At 40.5% G+C, this 11726-nt stretch overlaps 1 long non-coding RNA gene and 1 pseudogene across 1 annotated transcript; one reads left to right on the top strand and one right to left on the bottom strand.

Moving 5' to 3' along the window:
- Positions 1 to 8210: 8210 nt before the first annotated feature.
- On the top strand, positions 8211 to 9976 carry LOC118476701 (uncharacterized). Its single transcript, XR_004857196.1, has 2 exons — positions 8211 to 8974; positions 9253 to 9976. It is a non-coding gene; the product is annotated as an uncharacterized lncRNA (long non-coding RNA).
- A 1626-nt stretch (positions 9977 to 11602) lies between these two features.
- On the bottom strand, positions 11603 to 11673 carry LOC111591220 (uncharacterized; annotated as a pseudogene).
- Between the last annotated feature and the right edge of the window lie 53 nt (positions 11674 to 11726).

Raw genomic sequence — 11726 nt, 5'->3', positions numbered from 1 at the left:
TGAGTTAAGTTGTTGGGAGAGGGCTAGGGCTAAGCAATTAGCAAGTTTTGGTCTTCCTGCTATTATTAGTAGGGTCTAGGCTGGTTTTTTTCCTTTTTTGGTCAAGTGTTTTGGCTTGCCCTATGGGCAATGTATTTTGGTCCTCTTGGACCTTTTCCTCTCTTAATATAATGACGTGCAGTCCTCCTGCGCGTTCGAGAAAAAAAAAGATATATGTTATCGTGTCCTTGGCTGAAGCAGTAATTTATAAATATAACAAAAGGCAGTGAAGGTTAATGTCCCTTAATGTAAGATACTCACTAACCCAAAATATAGTTCTTTCTAGCCCTCTTTGTCCGTCCACATTTGAATGAATGATAATGAATATAGACATACATACAAACCACATTCATAGGTTAATTAATGAATGTATGTTTAGTTTAAAACAAATTATATTTTGGGACGGAGGGAGTATAACTTATGTACAACCAACAAACCAACCTTCCAAAAGGCATGTCACTAGCAGGTTCATGAATATCTCCTTGGTTTGGATGTGGAGCAATAGTTGATGCTAATAATGCCTGGCCATTAGGATTTCTCTGTTTCACAAATGGCAAACCAAATATTGTTATGTGCTTTGTTAAGGAAAAAAACATGGAAGTGTAATAGTTTAAAACCAATACTAACCAAACAATTACATGTGAAGACTTTAGAAGCACAAACTATTAGAACATTGAACAAGTATTCTTGGATTACTAGAAACCAAAAGTTTTCCATGTGAATAAAGTTAGCTCTATTTCAGTTTGTATCATTGTATGCATGTTACATAGTTTTATGCTAGGCCTTTCATTCATATTTTTCATCTTTTATTTTCAGAGTACAAGTGTGCTCAACAAATATGACTCTGTGTGACCCAGATGATAATACACAAATATAAGCATTTACTACAGTGACTCATTGCCTTCTTAGTGCTTGCTAGTTTAGACATAATTAAAGAAGCGAGCACAACAGTAGAGTAGCCACCTCGCAGAAACACTTGAATACATAATCAGCAGCAACAAATTCCTGCGCTATAGATGTCCGTAAGATTATAGATAAGATGGCATTCAGTGCAGGTTGAACATGAGGCTCTTCTCCAACTTGCTTTCTTGCAAGAGAATCAAGATTCTGAGGATTCCTTAACACCAAATTGCCAATACAACGCAGTGCCTGGAAAAAATTTATGGACATTGCCAAACAGGGTAGCATCATTGACCGGTTGAAAACGGAAAATGCAGGAGACAAGGGAGCAGACAGTCCTAAGGGAATTACCATACAGCGGAGAGCGACAGGGGCCCACTGACTCTCAACACCCAACAAAAGAAGATGGTCCAGAATGTTTTTCTATCAAAAAGGGGAACATATATGAAGCTCAGTTCCATGTCATATGCATGTCACTTGAAGACTTTGAAGAGAGAAAAGGATACCTGAGCCAATGCAGTTTGATTTGCATTCTTGTTAGCATCTTTACCTGCTTCACCGGATGGGCCCACCATCAAAAGCAATTCCACAGTATTTAAAGCAGCGAGGAGATTTACTGTCTAAAAAAGACAGTTTATAGCTTCAGTAAAATGTTGCTAATCCAAACTAAAGACAGATACTCCAAAAAATTGTCATCAAGAACAGAAGCTGGACTGATGAACATAATACCTTCTGTTGGGTAAAATTAAATGCACTGCCTCTCCTAATCTTTAGTATTGATATCAATGGGTCAAAGCCCATTGTCTCTTTCAAAAGCATCTGATTGATGGAACAAAATAAAGAAGTGACATCAACAAAAAATCTAACAAAATTAAAACTTCCAGATAAGTTTTGGAATAATGATGAACCTGATTTGACGCGTTGTGTCGAATTAAATTATTTAACAATTCAAGGCAATCCTGCTCGAATAAGGAAATATTAGCAACAACAACAAAAAACCTTTTAGTCCCAAGTAAGTTTTTTTCTCAGATACACAAGAGAAGGAAAAATAAGAAAAAGGGGTGAGGTGTTAAAAACCTCGTACAACTCTACACAAAAAAAGGAAAAAAACACACACACACTATTGACTAGGTGCACTTGTACAAGGGAAGGACCGAACCCTACAACAAGCAGACTGCAGACCAAATCACCGATTAGTATGCTGAGGTAAAAGGATATCAGATAAACCGCGAGCCCCAGCACTACACCAAAAATGAGACTCATCCATAACCCAATTGATGACCTTGCTAGCCCTAGGCTGTTCTCCGTTGAAGACACATCGATTGCGATGAATCCAAATGGCCCAAGCCCCTAATATGATAAGGGAGTTAGACCCTTGTGCAGCTTCTTATTGGAAGGGCCAATAAGGGTCAGGCTTACTTCCTCCCACCAGTCATCAAAGGAAGTAGAATTAAGACTAGGAGTGAGATGCTGCAAACCAACAGCTTTCAGGATATTAAATAAGACTTCCCTTGAGAATATGTAGGATACTAGCAAATGATTCATAGTTTCTTCCTCCTGGTCACATAACAGACAGCTTTGAGGGTAAGGCAGGCCTTTCCTCGCCAGCCGGTCAGCGGTCCAGCAACGCCCGTGCGCCACAAGCCACATGAAGAATTTACATTTTCCAGGAGCCCAGCTTTTCCAAATCCTCCCCCATGACCTAAAAGTTGTTGATCCAATGAAGAAACCATCATAAGCTGACTTGGAGGTATATTTTCATGAGCTGGAGAGCAGCCATATATGCTTATCCTCCTGTTCCGGGTGCAAAATCCAGTTTGCAGCAAGGTCCCGGACTCTAAAAAAAAATCAGTCAACACATTAACAGTAATAGCCCCTCTTATGTCTTGTACCCAGCTCCCAGTAGTGAGGGCATCATGAACACTCCTCTTATTAGCCCTTGAAGAGACAAACTTGACAAAATGAGGTGCCAACTGATGCAAACTTTGGCCATTTAACCATTTATCTGTCCAAAACAGAGTATTCCTGCCATTGCCCACCACAGATGAAACTGCCGCAGAAAAGAAGGCAAGAACTGAAGGGTGCACATGAATTTTGAAGGCTGTCCAGGGCCGGTCAGGATCAGTTTTTTGTAACCAGAGCCAACGCAGTCTAAGGGCCCAACTCATATGCTGCAGGTGGGAGATGCCCAAGCCTCCAAGCTCTTTTGGCCTAGTAACCTTGTTCCAGGCCACCAAACAATGCCCTCTCATAGCTTCTTTTCTTCCTCTCCAAAGGAACTTCTCCTAATTTTGTCCCTTTAGAGCCCAAGAAGGAAGGTTCGTGGCCATGGCTAAATAAACCATCATCGAAGTGAGAACTGACTGAACAAGAATGAGCCTTCCAGCTCTAGATAGCAGGTCGGCTTTCCAACTAGGCAAACGATCGGCAATCTTATCAATGAACGGGTGAATGTGATGTTTACCAAGTCGCTTTAGTGTAAGAGGCACCCCCAAGTATTTGCAAGGAAAATTGGCAACAAGACATGGAAGGATATTATGGATGGTAGATAAAACCCAACCGAAACCACAAGTCAAGGTTCAGAGACATGAATATAGAGATGGCAATAAGTACCCGAAATCCTAATATCCAACGGGTTTTACCTGATATGAAGGTGGATATGAAATGGTTTCTTGACCCGTGGGTATGTTAATGGGCAAGAACCTCTACCCGTCTACCAAACGGATACAGGTACGAGTATGTACTACCCATACTCATGTACCCATGGATAAAATATACCCGCATCACACCACTATTACCATCTAATAAAGGTCATCTTAGCCAACAAAAAATCCTTCTCCAACTATCATTTATTTAATTATCAAGTTATGTAATCATATGATTTGTTATATTTGAAGTTGAACTTATTTTTGTGGGTTTGTTTGACTTTTTGAGTGATTGGCATATTAGAAGTTGAAACTTTCCTATCAAGAATGGGTTACCCGACGTCCGACGAGTAAAATTACTCGCACGGGTATGGGTATGGAAAAGATTCTATACCCACGAGCGGATATGGGTAACCCAACGGATAGATTTTTTTACGGGTACGGGTACCAATTGGTGCTACCCGATGGGTGTATAACCATTGCCCTCTCTACATGAATAGTAGTTTTCTATGCACTCCTATTCAAGGCTAAATCTTTGGGGTATATCCTATCCTTTCAGATCTACTTTTATTGTCTCTTACTCTCTTCCCATGACAACTTCGGCCTTCCCCTGCCTCTCTTCCCATTGATATCATGTCTTAGGATCACACTGCGCATTGGTGCCTCTGGAGGTCTCCATTGAACATGTCCAAACCATCTCAACCAATGTTGAACAAGCTTTTCATCAATTGGTGCTACCCCTAGCCTGCCACGTATATTATCGTTCCGGACTCGATCCCTTCTTGAATGGCCATGAATCCAACGCAACATATGCCTCAATTTGTAGGCCAACATTCTGCAATATACAACATAGCAGGTCTAATCGTCATCCTATAAAACTTGTCTTTTAGCTTTTGTGGTACCCTCTTGTCATATAGAACACCAGATGCTTGATGCCACTTCATCCACCCTACTTTAACTCTATGGCTAACATCTTCATCAATGTCCATGTCTCTTTATAGTAATGATCCTAAATACTGACAGGTATCCTTTCTGGACACTACTTGACCTTCCAAACTAACATCTTCTCATGTATAGTAGTACTGAAGATTATCTTATACATTCGGTTTTAGTTGTACCGAGTCTACAACCTTTGGATTCTAGAGTCCCATGCCACAACTCTAGTTTCCTCATGCTCGACTTTCATCAACTAGCACTACATCGTCCACAAAAGGCATACACTAAGGGATATCCCCTTGTATGTCCCTTGTGATCTTATCATCCATCACCAAGGCAAAAAAGTAAGAGCTCAAAGTTGATCCTTGATATAGTCTTATTCTAATTGTGAAGTCATGTATCTCTATCACTTGTTCGAACACTAGACACAACAGTGTCGTATATATCCTTAATGAGTTCAACGTACTTCGTTGGAACTTTATGTTTGTCCAAGGCCCACCACATAGCATTCCTTGGTATTTTTTCATAAACCTTCTCCAAGTCAATGAAAACCATGTGTAGGTCCTTCTGCTCCTTATATTAATCCATCACTTGCCATATTAAGAAAATGGCTTCGCTAGTTGACCTTCCAGGCATGAAACCAAATTGGTTCATAGAGATCCTCGTTATTCCTCTCAGACAATGCTCGATAACTCTCACCCATAGCTTCATAGTATGGCTCATCAACTTAATTCCTCGATAATTAGTACAAATTTGAATATCCCTCTCGTTCTTGTAGATCGGTATCAATATACTTCTTCATTCGTCAAATATCTTGTTCTAACCAAAAGATATGGTTGAACAACTTGGTTAGCCATACTATAGTTATGTCCCCGAGGCATCTCCATGCCTGATTGGGATACCATCAAGGCCCATCGCCACCCCCCCCCCCCATCCTTTTTAATACCTCTCTAACCTCAGATTCATGGATACTATGCATTCTGTTGGAGTCATCAAAAGAGTCATCCAACTAAAAGGTTGTGTCCTCATTCTTTTTTTTTCTCGAGACGCGCAGGAGAACTGCGCCCCATTATATATTAAGCAGAAGAAAATAGAAAAACAAAGGTTTACAGAAAAACCTCCTTACGGAGGCCAGAAACAGGCATACAAATATAGATCCATAAGGGGAGCAAAAAACAAACTACTCAAACTTCCTAAGGCTCTACCACGGCTGCAGCCAAATGAGCGAGGCCTTTTGCACCAGCTACTTCCCATCTTCTTCTTTCCTCATCAGCAGCTCTGAGACTTAAGGACATACTTGGGTTGCAGCCATCAAAAATGCATTTATTTCGATGATTCCATAAAGTCCAAGCTCCCAAAATGATGAGAGAGTTAAGGCCCTTTTTTGTGAGTCCAAGTACTGCTCCCCCCACCACTTCCCACCATCCCAGGAAGGAGTTTGCGGTCGGCTGTGGTGCGAGTGAATGAAGACCAAATTTCCTGAGTAAAAGGTACCAGAATTCTCGTGAGAAGGAACATTGCACAAGGAGGTGGTCTATAGTTTCTTCCTCTTGATCACATAGAAAACACTTGTCTGGATGGTTTAGGCCTCGCTTTGCCAATCTATCAGCTGTCCAGCATCTCTTATGGGCAACCAACCAAAGGAAGAAGCGACATTTTGGCAAGGCCCAAGATTTCCAGATTCTTTTATAGTGTCCAAATGTCACAGATCCCAGGAACAGACCTTCATATGCTGATTTGGCTGAGTATACACCATTCGGGGCAATACTGAAGATATGCCTGTCTTCAACCTCCGGCTGCAGCTCGATGCCAGAAATCAAATCCCAAAGCTGAAGGTAATCTGTCAAAACCCCCACTGACAAGGCTCCTCTGATGTCAGAAATCCATTTAGCGCCAACAATTGCTTCCTGAACTGTTCTACAACTGATTAGCCGCTTCGGAATTGCGCTGATCAACCTTGGAAACAAATCTGCAATGTATGATCTCGTCCTCCTTCACCAAGGAGTGCTCCGTTTCATCCTTAATGCACTTAACTTGGTTGAAGCCCCCTGTCTTCCTCTCATGGACTGTAGCCATCCTATATATGTCCTCTCCTTCCTTCGTACTCAAAAGTTTGTAAAGATCAGCATACGCCCTATCCTTTGCCATTACAGCTCACTTTGCGGTCTTCTTTACTATCTTGTACTTCTGTATGATGTCCACACTCCTGTCATGTTACAAATATCTATAGCATTCTTTCTTCTCCTTAATAGCTCTTTGGACTTCCTCGTTCCACCACAAGTATCTTTAGCTTCGCTTCCACTCCCTTTCGTTGCTCCACACACCTCTGAGGCCACCTTTTAAATGTAGGTCGCAATCGTCTCCCACATGTCCGTGTCATCTTCTTCCTTCTAAGTGCCCTCCTCTATGATGGCCCTTTCCTTAAAGATATTTTAAATATCTCCCTTGTTATTGTAGATCGATACCAATATACTTCTCCACTCGCTAGGCATCTTGTTCGATCAAAAGATATGGTTGAACAACTTGATTAGACAAACTATAGCTATGTCCCCAAGACATCTTCATGCCTCAATTGGGATCCCATTAGGGTCCATCGTATTACTCCCCTTCATCCTTTTCAATCCTTTTCAGTGCCTCTCAGACCTCAGGTTCTTACATAAAAATTTATATATCTAAAACCTTTATATGGAAACTAAAAAGAGTTAGGGCCTATTTGGGAACATTGTTTCTCAAAACCACAGTTTAATGTATGCCATGACGTAACTATGGTATATTTTACATCAACCCAATCCAACACTTGTTTGGAGACATAGTATTTTAATTATAGTGTAGAAGAGAAGACTGTAGTTACTTTGGTGATAAAACCATGGTTTAAAATACAAAGTTCTTGTATGTGCTCCCAAACTCCTTTTGGTCTAAAATACCATGGTATGCTCAAATACCACGGTATTGTCTTGGAACTAAGAAAATACTATGTTCCCAAACAGGCCCTTCACAGCCAATTTCAGATATAGGACACCAATAAATAATTTTTCACCTGAACAACTACACCTCCGTCAGAATAGCCCTCCTCTCTGATAATGCTAAATATCTTCTCAAACACACCCTCAAATACAACAATTTTTTGAATTTCCTGGAATGAAGAGAATTAAAGTCAATTTAATTACAAAATAGAGTGTTCAAAAAAATGCCAATGACATAACAAATCAACATCTAGTATTAGACAGGTTTAACCTCTGCATCCCGAGTCAAATAAGTAAGAAGTAACAGTGCTTCATTCCTTATGACCTGCAAGTATAATAAAAATGGGCAATTACATGAGTAATAAGATACCATAATAATTGGTCATGAACTCATGATATATCATTTCAAACAAACTTGTATCAAAATATGAAACAAAAAAATGTACCCATCAGAAAGTAATAAGTTTGCCATTTACAAGAGGACTGCATCTTTGAAAATGCTATAATAGATCTATGGTAGAATTAGGTGTTAAGCATAAGTGGAATGTCTGCGTAGATATGCACTGAATCCTTCAGAAAAAAGATACATAACAACCCAGACTAAAATGATTGTATAACATTGATTTCGGAAACCATTCTAGTCTGATAACGCAGGTGATGTTCATATAAATTAGCATACAAGCTTCCCACAAACATTAGACTGTTCTAACACATACAAGGGCAAATCTCTACTACTATTATGTGAGCAGTGTAGGCGTGCACATCCCGCGGTGCACGTTCTGCCGCTCCCCCACGCCCGCGGCCGAACGCTCCGCGAAGCCACCAACGCCATTTCCGCCGCCCGCCGCGCATCAGTCCCGCAGCCGCCATTCACGCCGCCCGCCGCCATTCACGCCGCCCGCCGCGCATCACTCCCTCCGCGCTGAGCCGCTCGCCAATCACCGCTCGCGCAGTATTCTGGGCGAGGGTTTCCATCTTCCGCGGTGCAGGCCGCAATGTTTACAGCGCGATCCCCTTCCATCCAGCGCGGTCCCCTCCCATCAATCGCGATCCCCTTCCATACCCCGATATCACCGCTCGCGCATTCAATCGAGCAATCACCGCTACCGCATCCATGGCTTCAATCGGTTGCCCCCGCGATCCCCTTCCATCCATGGCGAGGTCGCTGGTTGTTTTCAACAGTCAACCGACAGCACTCGCTCGCCCAGAATACTTTCGCTATCAGATCCTGCCCCTCGCTCGCCGCCCAATCAACAGCTCAGACGTTGCCGCCACATCCGAGCAAAGGTGGAGGCGTCTGCCTCCACACACCTCGCCCTCGCCACCGCCGTCCCTAGAAAAGACACGACTGTGCAGAGAAGACACGGCGGTGCATAGAAGACAAAGGCGGTGCAGAGAAGACACGGAGGTGCGTCACAAGTTCATGTACTGTGAACACAATGTTGGTTAATGATTGTGGAAGTTTTCATGTATTTTTGTTATGAGTTCAAGGTGCAGTTTCTGTATCTGAATTAATTTGTGTGGCGTCGCAAAGAAAATGTGCTTTGTATTTGTGCCGATTTGCATGTAAGGTGAGGTAGATATAGAGTCTTTTGTTTGATCAAGATCAAGACATCTCAGCTGCACGGAAATTTGATTTTAATTAAAAAACAGATGATGCAACATATGAGAAATAGAGAAGTTTATAGTACATCGTAGAATTTTCCTTATTTTCCACATTTTCAAATTGTTCTATTCCCTCGCTGGATCTGAATTGTTATGAGTTCAAGGTGCAGTTTCTGTATCTGAATTAATTTGTGTGGCGTCGCAAAGAAAATGTGCTTTGTATTTGTGCCGATTTGCATGTAAGGTGAGGTAGATATAGAGTCTTTTGTTTGATCAAGATCAAGACATCTCAGCTGCACGGAAATTTGATTTTAATTAAAAAACAGATGATGCAACATATGAGAAATAGAGAAGTTTATAGTACATCGTAGAATTTTCCTTATTTTCCACATTTTCAAATTGTTCTATTCCCTCGCTGGATCTGAATTGTTATGAGTTCAAGGTGCAGTTTCTGTATCTGAATTAATTTGTGTGCCGTCGCAAAGAAAATGTGCTTTGTATTTGTGCCGATTTGCATGTAAGGTGAGGTAGATATAGAGCCTTTTGTTTGATCAAGATCAAGACATCTCAGCTGCACGGAAATTTGATTTTAATTAAAAAACAGATGATGCAACATATGAGAAATAGAGAAGTTTATAGTACATCGTAGAATTTTCCTTATTTTCCACATATGAGAAATAAAGAAGTTTATAGCATGACCTCTTTGAGTATTGATCAGTCTTAATTCTTATACATTTTTAATTCTTGTACATTTTGGTTCAGATCGGGCTTCAGGACAAGAACTGACAGCCCACCCCAGACTAAGCAGTGGAGAGGTAAAGCATCACAGTACTCTGGTGAGTTTACATTTTGCATGTGATTCTTAATGCTATTTCTGTTATATCAATTCTTTCTTAATTCTTATACATTTTTTCATCTCCGGCTTCAGGAGGAAACTGACAACACACCGGTGACCAAGCAGTAGAGAGGAGGAGCATCACAGTATTCTCGTGAGTTTACATTTTGCATCCTCATCTTTTTTCTATTCAGTTATAACATTTCATTGCTTGATATGTTACTGAATTTATCGCTCAGTTTCATTGCTTGCTAGGTTGTACTATACTTGTGACTTTTGTTTTATTATCATTAGTGTAAGGTTACGGTTCCAGCTCACATCTTTGAGTTTTGTATTACTTGATTTGCTTAGCAACTGTTGAGGTTTAAACGAGGGAATTCAATAGTTGACCTCTATATAAATGCCTGATTGTCCATGTTTGTGTGTTAATAGTCTTCTGGTCATTGTGTACTATTATTGTGTGTTAATAGTCTTCTGGTTATTGTTTGTTAATAGTCTTCTGGTCACTTGAATAGTCTTCTGGTCATTGTGTGTTAATAGCACAACTGCCACCAATGTGCCGATTTGCATGTAAGGTGAGGTAGATATATGCGTCTTTTGCTTGATCAAGATCAAGATATCTCAGCTGCACAGAAATTTGATTTTAATTAAAAAACAGATGATGCAACATATTATAGTACATCGTAGAATTTTCCTTATTTTTCACATTTTCAAATTGTTCTATTCCCTCGCTGGATCTGAATCAATAGTTGAATCTATCATTATGTATGGTGGTCTTCAATTAGGCTTTTTATACTTCTGATTTATAGCATGACCTCTTTTAAATTCTTATACATTTTGGTTCATATCGGGCTTCAGGACGACAACTGACAGCACACCCCTGACTATTAAGTGGAGAGGTAACATTTTGAATAGTTTACATTTTGCATGTGATTCTTTTTTCTATTCAGTTATAACATTTCAATTATTAGTTCTCACTAGCATAATTTAGTTGCTTGATATGTTACTGAATTTATCGCTCAGTTTCATTGCTTGTGTGTATTGGGGTCTTTTATTGGGGTATAATAAAGTTTATATGCATTCTTCCGGTACATATCGGTTGATGCTAATTTTAAGATAAGGACCAATACGTGTCCAGTTTATGGGTCTCACAAAAATCATCATTTGGTCTCCCAGTTACTCCGGCAGCATTACAAACTTGAGTTGGCTACACCTTTCTGATCTCCTCCAACAGCTGAAAGCGCTCCTCCAATCGTCCTTTCCCATACTCATATGGTATCCTTTGCTTGTCACAAATCTTACCAAGGAGGCCACCAAGAAGTGGGCACGACACCATTCCCAGGCGCACTATTTATGCTACAGTTTTAACAACAAAACTACATGAGCAGATAAGACTAAAGTTTTATTTGGCCGCAGTGAAAGTAATTGAAGCTGTACTATCAGTAACAGAAGTTTATTTCAAACATATGGTGTCTTTCGGAAATGTAACAGTATAAACATGATCCTCGCTGGAACGCATTGCATTTAGTCTATGCGCTTATGTGATGTGACACATGCTAAATTTTAGTCAGGGGGACAAAACAACCCCTCACAGCAATTCTATATCCTTAAAATGGAAAGGGAAAGTAATTGACTAAACTGCATTTAACTGTGCATCAAGAGAGAAGTTAAATTCTATGCGAAGCCTGAGCGTTGCATCATCCATTTAGATGTCCTGAAGGGGCAATCCGAGTAAGATCATCATTTACGAAGCTCAAAGCCAAGGATATTGTCTCAAGATAACAGAACATAAACGGTGTATCC

The sequence above is a fragment of the Zea mays genome, chromosome 3 (assembly GCF_902167145.1).
Source record: "Zea mays cultivar B73 chromosome 3, Zm-B73-REFERENCE-NAM-5.0, whole genome shotgun sequence".
NCBI classification, from domain to species: Eukaryota; Viridiplantae; Streptophyta; class Magnoliopsida; order Poales; family Poaceae; genus Zea; species Zea mays.
This window is presented reverse-complemented; position numbering and strand designations above follow the sequence as displayed.